The sequence below is a fragment of the Diospyros lotus genome, chromosome 8 (genome assembly GCF_014633365.1).
Source record: "Diospyros lotus cultivar Yz01 chromosome 8, ASM1463336v1, whole genome shotgun sequence".
In the NCBI taxonomy this organism is placed as follows: Eukaryota; Viridiplantae; Streptophyta; class Magnoliopsida; order Ericales; family Ebenaceae; genus Diospyros; species Diospyros lotus.
This window is the reverse complement of record NC_068345.1, coordinates 820,865-829,664: the sequence shown is the minus strand read 5'-3', so window position 1 is coordinate 829,664 and position 8,800 is coordinate 820,865.

The following is an 8,800-nucleotide window of genomic DNA, read 5'->3' as shown; positions in this document are numbered from 1 at the left end:
GGGTTATCACTAATTAAAATTTTGAATTGTAAAAATAAAAGTTGATTAGATTAATAAAACTCATTTAAAGTGATCCAATTAGGTTTATGGACCCAAATCTATCTCAGCATTTATATGCGATATGAAAATGTGTAAAGAGTCCATAAGTTACTATTGAATCGCTTGATGAGGGTGCTCATTAAAGAAGTCCTAAGACCAAGTCTCTCTCTTCTATTCACACTACAATTGTTTATGTAAGTAGAAAATTATTGCGAGTTGCTCATCATATAGTTATCGAAGAGGGAGACTGATTATCTAATCATAATATATGAATTTTCTTGTGTTGTTCCGATCAATTAATATTGCCATAAATGATTTTAAGCAACTCTTATTCTTAAATTGATATGTTTTGAGGTGGAAATGCTTATTGTCCTCATCTTTTAGACTTTTAGTTGCCATAAATGATTTTAAGCAACTCTTATTCTTAAATTGATGTTTTGAGGTGGAAATGCTTATTGTCCTCATCTTTTACACTTTTAGTTGGTGAAAACTCATCTTTGTGGATGCCTTTCTTTTGAACTCTCGTAAGCTTTAAGACCATTGCCCTTTGCCTTTGGATCTTGGCCTCTTAAGGTGTTGAAATTTAAGTCCAATTCACATAGGGACCGCAGCCAAGTCTCTATCTATTTTTGGTCCAGTACCAAAAATCAATTATGTTTATTAAAAATTAATAATAATATATTTTAATTATGATTTACAATAAATAATAATAATAATAATAACAATAATATTGATAATAATTAAAGTAGAAAATAATACGTAATATATTATGTATACATAGTACATATGATTTTTTAAATTATATTGAAAATAAAAAAAAAATAGTATGAACCAATTTGGATTGGTTCGGTCCAAGCAAATCCTAACCTCAATTGGTCCAATTTTCGATTCAAGATATTTGTGAATTCTAATATGAACACTCCTCTCTATTAATTTTAAGGGACCAATTTGCATGATTTGTATTTATAAACAAATGTGTACCTAATTAAGGAGGTTTGACCTCTCTATCTACATAAGAGAGAGATAAAAAGTTAAGGTTTAGATTAATTGTTGTCTCAAGATTTGAAATATGATAAGAGAGAGATAAAAAGTTAAGCTTTAGATTAATTGTTGTTTCAAGGTTTGAAATATGATCATTTGCCAGCTAATAACTAAAGCAAAAATGTTCAATTATTTTGACAATAAAAAATGTTCGATTATAGTAAATATTTTACTATTATTGAGCCCTTCTGTATATAAGTAGGAATGATATAGAAACTAAATAGTTGTCATGCAATCAAAATTATTGGACGAGAGATTAGGTTGGGTCGAGCCCATCTCTTGTCGTGGTGAAAGTCAAGTTGAGCAGAGTTATAGTCGAATCGTGACAAGATGGGTTATTACCATTGAAAGTAGATTATATTTTTAGAAAAATAATAATAATGATAAAAATAAAGAATTAAACATTGCAATAGACAACAACAAAAAACAATAAGTCAATAAAAGAAAAAAAGTTTAAAAAAGCCTATGGATTGAAGCAAGTTAAATCGTTGTTCTTAGAGAATAAACAATCTTACTACACTGGAAATATTGATTCATATTTTCTCCAAAGATATGACAATCCGTTGAAATGCACTTAAGAGAATCCCCAAACCAAATAATCTCCCAAGAACACTCATAATCAAAAATTAGATAAGAATAATTTTGAATGTTAAAAAAATAAAAAATAAAAATCTGTAGAGAAATGGAGAAGAATAGAAGTGATCGGTAGTGATTTTTCTTTTTTTCAAAAGAAAAACTTTCATATTTAAAGTCTTCTCTCCCAAAGCTAAAAAATAGGAATATAAGTTATTATAATACCCCTTTAGAGAAACTAATGGGATTTTATTCCTAAAGAAGAAGTCCTCTTTTATCTATTCTAATAAAAATATAAATTTTAAATTATAAAAATCAACGGCTACATTTTAAAGAAATAAAATTACACATTTACTAAGAGTTAAGTTTTTAGTCTGATGATAAGTTCTGCTATACATATTTCTCATACTATTTCTTATGAATTAGACTCAATCTAATAGGCCGGTCCAATCGCTTAAAGCCCGGTAGGCCCAGTCGAGCTTGTCAGGGCAAGCTCACACATAGCTGAAATCTGAGATCAGATCGCGGAACTAAGCGAGTTCATAGCAAGGATTTCAGCGATATACTCGGGGAGCTTCCAGTAATGCTTCTAGCTCACTGACCTAACTGATCAATTTGCCGGTTAAACTATTCAGTTCGCATAATAACAAAGTTGCTGAACAACCAAAAACAGGGACTCACTTACTTTATTTCAGACAAGTTAGATCCCTCGTAATAAGGATTCCACTCTCGATTTTATACAGATGGTAAGGACAGCTTGTCCCCCATCATATCATCTTTATACTTTTATATCTTATACAATTGTAAACACCCATCGCTATAAATAGGAGTCAAAAATACCATTGTAAAAAAACAACAATAATAACATATTGTTATTAATAACCAGAGAACAGTCGTAGAGTAAACATTGTTCTGACCAAACCACGTAAAAATTTTCTTGTGTCTGTTCTATTCCATTCCTCCTCTTTGCATTTTAGGCTTCTATCTTCATTACGGGTCTACAAATCACGATCAGTTGAATCTGAATGTCGACAAGCTCCTAATCTTATAAATAAAGAAAAATACAAAAAAAAAGAAAATCATTCAAAGACCAAGTCATAAGCCTAAAGAATAAAAAGAAAACTTTTCCCATTTCAATCCAATCTCATTCAATGACCAAGTCATAAGCCTAAAAGAATAAAAAGAAAACTTTTCCATTTTAATCTAGTCACATTCAATGACCAAGTCATAAGCCTAAAGTGTATGCGTAGGGGACATGCAAGCCTTACAAGTCTTCATATGAGGGACACACATGTCCCTTTCCATATTCTTTAAAAGAAAAATTAAGAATGTGTTGGACACACCATGCAAGTGTGTCAGATTATACGCGGATAATTAACACCATGTCTATGAAGTATCCATACTTTACTTTATATTGCTAATGGCTAAAAATATCAGTCTCATGGACTCTTTTGTTATAAATCTACAACGACCAAACTCATATTTTTTCTCTCATGATTTCAAGTTTTTTTTTTTTATTATTTATTTTTTTATTATTTTAATTATACTACTAAATATATATTTTTAAGTTAATTTAATCTCTGTATTTTGATTTTTTTTGCGAGCGACAATTCAAATTTTTCGTTATTTCAATTATATTTTTTAGTCAATTTAAAATATATATTTTAATATATAAAAAAATAAAAGTAAGATGAGTCAAGTTAACTTTTTCTTTCTTTACACGTCAAAATATAAAAATTAAATTGAGTTAAAAATGCATATATGAAATATAATCGAACTGATGAAAAATTTGAATTGTTAAAAAAAAAATTAAAGTATCTAAGTTAAATTAACTAAAAAATACAGATAAAACTATATAATCAAAATAATTAAAAATTTGATTGATTATATAAAAAAAGAAAAATATAAAAACAAAAATACGTAGTTGGCGTATCTACAACTAATGGAAAGCAGTGATATCTACGGCAAAAATATTCAATTATTTTGACGAATACTGCTCTGTTTGGGTTAGTTTTCGGCAGGCCCACCTCCCCCGTTAAGCCACCATCGTCCTTTATAATCCGACCATAACCGGTGTTGGAAAGCACTCAAGTTATGATTGTAACATTGCGATGGCTCGTTGACTTTTGTGGCGACTTAATTTATTGGTAATTTGTTGGAAAATTTTGAAGTGTGTTATTTGATTTTATAAATTCATAAATTATATTTAGTTTGTGTTCACGTTGGGAGTTGATTGACAGTGATTTGTAGATTCGCAATAAAAAAATGAGCATAAATACAAAGAGGAGAAATAGATAGAACAAATGATAAATCACACATGAAAATTTTTACGTGGTTCAACTAGAATGATATCTAGTCCATAACTGTTCTCTAGTTATTTCGACAAAATAACAATATATTATTATTGTTGATCCCCTTTTACAATAGTCTTTGACTCCTATTTATAGTGTGAGGTATTTATAATTTTCATAAAATTCAAAAAAAAAGGATAATTTTATGGAGACAATATGTCTTTATGAATTTCATAAAATTTGGAGTGGATCTCGCATTATCAGGAGTTTGGTTTGTCTCCGATAAGATAGGTGGGAATCGCATCTGATTATTCCGCAGCCTTGTGTTATGCGAGCTGAACGGTTTCGCTAGCGAGTTGACAACATCGTTGGGAGCTCGCTTGGTTCCGTGGTTTGAACTCGAATTTCAGCGATGTGCGACCTTACCCTGACGACCTCAACCTTAGACCTGTTAAGCTTCAGAAGGTTAGACCGACCTGCTGGGTCGAGCCTAGTCCATAAGAAATGTGATTTGAAAAATACTCATAACAGTTAGTATTTTTAGATAAGGGCTCCCGACATTACAAATATTTCAAAACTGTGGCCAATTTATATTTTTGTTATTGTATTTTTATATATGTTTTTGTATGGTTAGTTGAACTTTTTATTATTTTAATTACACACCTATATATTTATTTTTTGAATTAATTTAATTTTTATATTTTGACTTATAAAAAAAATTAAATGGATTTATCTTATTTTATCTTGTTTTTTTTACACATCAATGTATAAGAATTAAATTGACTCAAAAATACAAGTATAATGATATTATAGAAACAAAGAAAAGTTTTGATGACTACATAAAAAAAAAAGAAATAAAAATACACTAGTTAAATTGATTTAAAAATACAAGTTCAGATGTGTAATCAAGACAACAAAACGTTTGAGTGACCACACAAAAAAAGTATGAAAATATATGAATTAAATTGATTCAAAAATATATATTTAAGAGTATAATTGAAGTAACGAAATATTTAAGTGATCACACAAAAAAAATGTAAAAGTATTAGAGTAAAAATATGGGTTTTGCCATCCTAAAACCAATATGGGTGAGTCAAGAAAGTGTTTTAAATCTAATTTGGATCACGATCACATTGATCGATATGAAATTTTTTGTTAATTATTAAAGAGGAAGAGATTGTCACGACCCAATTCTAAATCATAGAACTATCACACTATTCTTCATAGAACTAGTCTTAACAATGAGTCCCAGTTTGGTGAGCCTCTTTGGCATTGGTTAGAGCCTGTTTGTTAGCTTCAATCCATCATGAAGGTGGTGACAATGAATCCCGGATTTGACTACAAGAGACCAGAAATTATCATTTTCTCTCTGCTTTCTTTCTGTGATGGAAAAGTCTGTGGCCTCGATTATGTTCCATAAACAGTTAACATCCTGTGATGGCTTGTCATGGGGTGTGGAAAGCTTTCTTCCAGACACCCAACAAACCCTAAATTGAAGAGGAAGAAGAGAGAACGGTGATAGTGAAGCAACCCTAATAATTAAGTTTAGAATTAGGTCAGTAATGGAAGAGAGACCTTTCCTTTATATTGTGAATAAATTATTTTCACAAATTTTTTATCATTGATTTTGATTTTTTTTTTTTTGTAAATAAGAATTTTATTAAATAAAAAAATCGTTAAAGCGGCTACAGTTATATATGTTAGGGTGCCATATCCCGAGCAACATAATGAAATACTAAAATATAACAAAACTAAATAAACGAACAAAGACTTCCTCCCAATAAAGAAATAAGAAAAAAAATAAAAAAACTATACAATTATATGTGTTAGAAGAAGTCTTTAAAAGTCTACACTGAAAAAATTAACTCTCGATCATGATCATTCATAAACATTAGAATGATACATTTACGTAAATGTTATCATTTGTGATGTCAACTCTCTGATTATTTTCCAAACAATGACTTAATTAGAATACTAAAAAGAATACTTATGAGTTAATCATCGTTTTACGTAAAAATTGCCATCTATAATATTAACATTTGTTGATGTTTGTTGTCTCTATAATTTGAGTTTTTTTTTAAGTAGTTGCTTGTTTAGGTCAAGAGCATCCAATAGCTTCCTTATAATTTTATTTTCAGTATTTCAGACTCCATGGTCGATTCGTAATTTTCATAGATTTAAATCCAATTTAAAAATTAATCTATCTGGACTCCTTTTAATAAAAAGGAAAAAAACATAAATCATAGAAATCTGAAATATCAAAAGTAAACCATAAAAAGTGTATGAAAATGACCAAATCACCAACAATAGTACAATTTACTCTTTTATTTTCTTTTCTTTAAAAATCCTAATTCTCGATATAACCTAAAAGAATAACAAGAAACCTAAAACTTTAGTCATGGCTAAGGTGCTTGGGGAGGCCTCAAGTTCAAGTCCTCTTGTGAGTTTACCTCATTTTGTCACTTGTGGCTTGGTTGTTTTTTTTTGGCTACAGCTTTGGGTATTAATAAGGAAGGAAGATGACCTATGATATTGCTAAGGAGATCTCTAATAGAATTTTACTTACAAACATTGAATGGTGAGAAATTGTTTAGTTTTGAAAAATCGACTAAAATTGATTTTTTGAAATTTTTCTTGTTAATTTAAAAATTTAGAAACAGTGATGATATGTTGTCTATTGGCGAACAATATAACATTTACCCGCCAGTGAAGGGGGTGCGGGTCCCATGCATGTGGGCCCCACGTGCATGGGTCCGCACCCCCCTCACTTGCAGGCAAATATTATGTTATCCGTCAATGGGTAACATAGTATTTCTGAATTTAGAAAATGTAATTTTTTTAAAAAAAATTATAAATTAATCATTTTTATCTCATTGTAACACAGTTACGTGGCAAAATTTATTACTCTATTTTCATTTTATATCGTATTCACTTCTCATTTTTATTTAGTGAAATCTAATCCTTGGGCTCTCCAAACACTATCTAGATCTCGTTTGGATCCAATGTTCAAATCTTGCTGACGGCGAATTTAGATACATTAATACATTTAGGTTTTGGATTCTAAAGCTGTGTGTGGACACAGTTTTGAATTGGAATAATCAAAAGTTTGGTTTCACAATAGACTTTGGATGATTATCCTTCAATTATTAGGCCGGGAGATAGAGACATTGTGATCCTGCATGAGCACGTCCGTTTGGTCGACGACTTGGTCAATGAGCCCTTTGTGCTTTGGCTGCACTTAAAACAGTTAAAAGGGCCAACAAAGCGTGTGTGCCCCACCGTGGAGCCCGGTTGGGCCTAAGAGGTCATTTGATTTGACAAAATAAATTTATAATTAATAATGAATTCTCAAGCGAATAAAACATATATATATATAATAATTTTATTTAAAATATTTGAGATACTGTTCCTATTATTGATTTTTTTTTCTTTTTTGGGACAAACGATCCCACAAGTAACTCTGATCCATTTATAGTTAAAAAATGTTAATGGTATTCCATGAGTTATATCATTAAGTACGTAATATAGTTAAAATATTTAAAATACCCCTCACCCAAAGTAATGAAGTGAGGCGACATGAAACAGTAAGACACATGACTAAAATACTCTTCATCCAAGATAATGAGGCGGTACAAGATGCTGAAATGTAGTGAGACAAGATAGTAAGATGTGAGAGATATTTTTGTCATTTATGATGTATTATGTAATTTATGGTGTAATCCATAAAATACCTATAACACCGTCCTTCATAGTTTATCGTGTGTTTTGTTACGTGAAAGTTCAAGACAAAGATAATTAACTTTGTTATTATGATTAATAATTGACAAATTGAGCTTTAATAATCCATTGTTTATCACATTTGTGTCATTATTCAGCATAAAAAACGTTAATCATTACTAGTAGTAATATTGATGTTTCTACCAACTTGGTTCAATCAACTCGTTACAAATTTTGACGTGTTTTGAAAAATCTTCACGATCCACCTAATAATATCTTTTTATAGTGATTGTAACCATCAAGACTAATATCAAATATCCTAAAATATTGATATTTTTACCAATTCTATTCAATCAGCTCGGCGCAAATTTTAGTGTATTTTGAAAAGTCTTCACGATTCACCCCGTAATGGGTTTTTATAGTGATTGTAGGCATATCAACCAATATCAAACATTCTAAAATACTGATGTTTTTATCAACTTGGTTCAATTAGCTCGCTGCAAATTTTGATGTGTTTTGAAAAGTCTTCACGATCCACTTAATAATATCTTTTTATAGTGATTGTAAGCATCTCAACCAATATCAAATTTTCTAAAACGCTAATTTTTCTACTTTCTATCAACTTAGTTCAATTAAAACATTATAAATTTTAAAATATTTTAAAGAGTCTTTATGTATACTCAATAATGACTTTTTATAGTAATTGTAAACATCTCAATCAATACCAAACATCCTAAAATGCTAATATTTTTACCAACTTAGTTCAATCAGCACGATGCAAATTATGATGGTATCTAAACACACACACACACACACAAAATGTCACTAAAAACAATGGGATTGAAAAGTAAACAATTTGAAAAGTAAACAAAGTAACGCGTTTTCAGCCCAGTCCTTTCAATTTAATCAATTCCATGTGTGACCCCACACTTTGTACAAATTCGTTCGTCCATTTATGATTGGCCCTATTGAACCTGAGAGTGACTGAAGATGAAAGAAGGATTCCCTCATCTGCTCTGACTGAAAATTTTCTTTTCCATACTTCTTAATTTCCAGCCACCTTCGCCATTGATGTATTTGTCTCAGCTCGTTTATTGATCCACTCATTTATGAGTTAAATTTTATAAAATAATATTTAT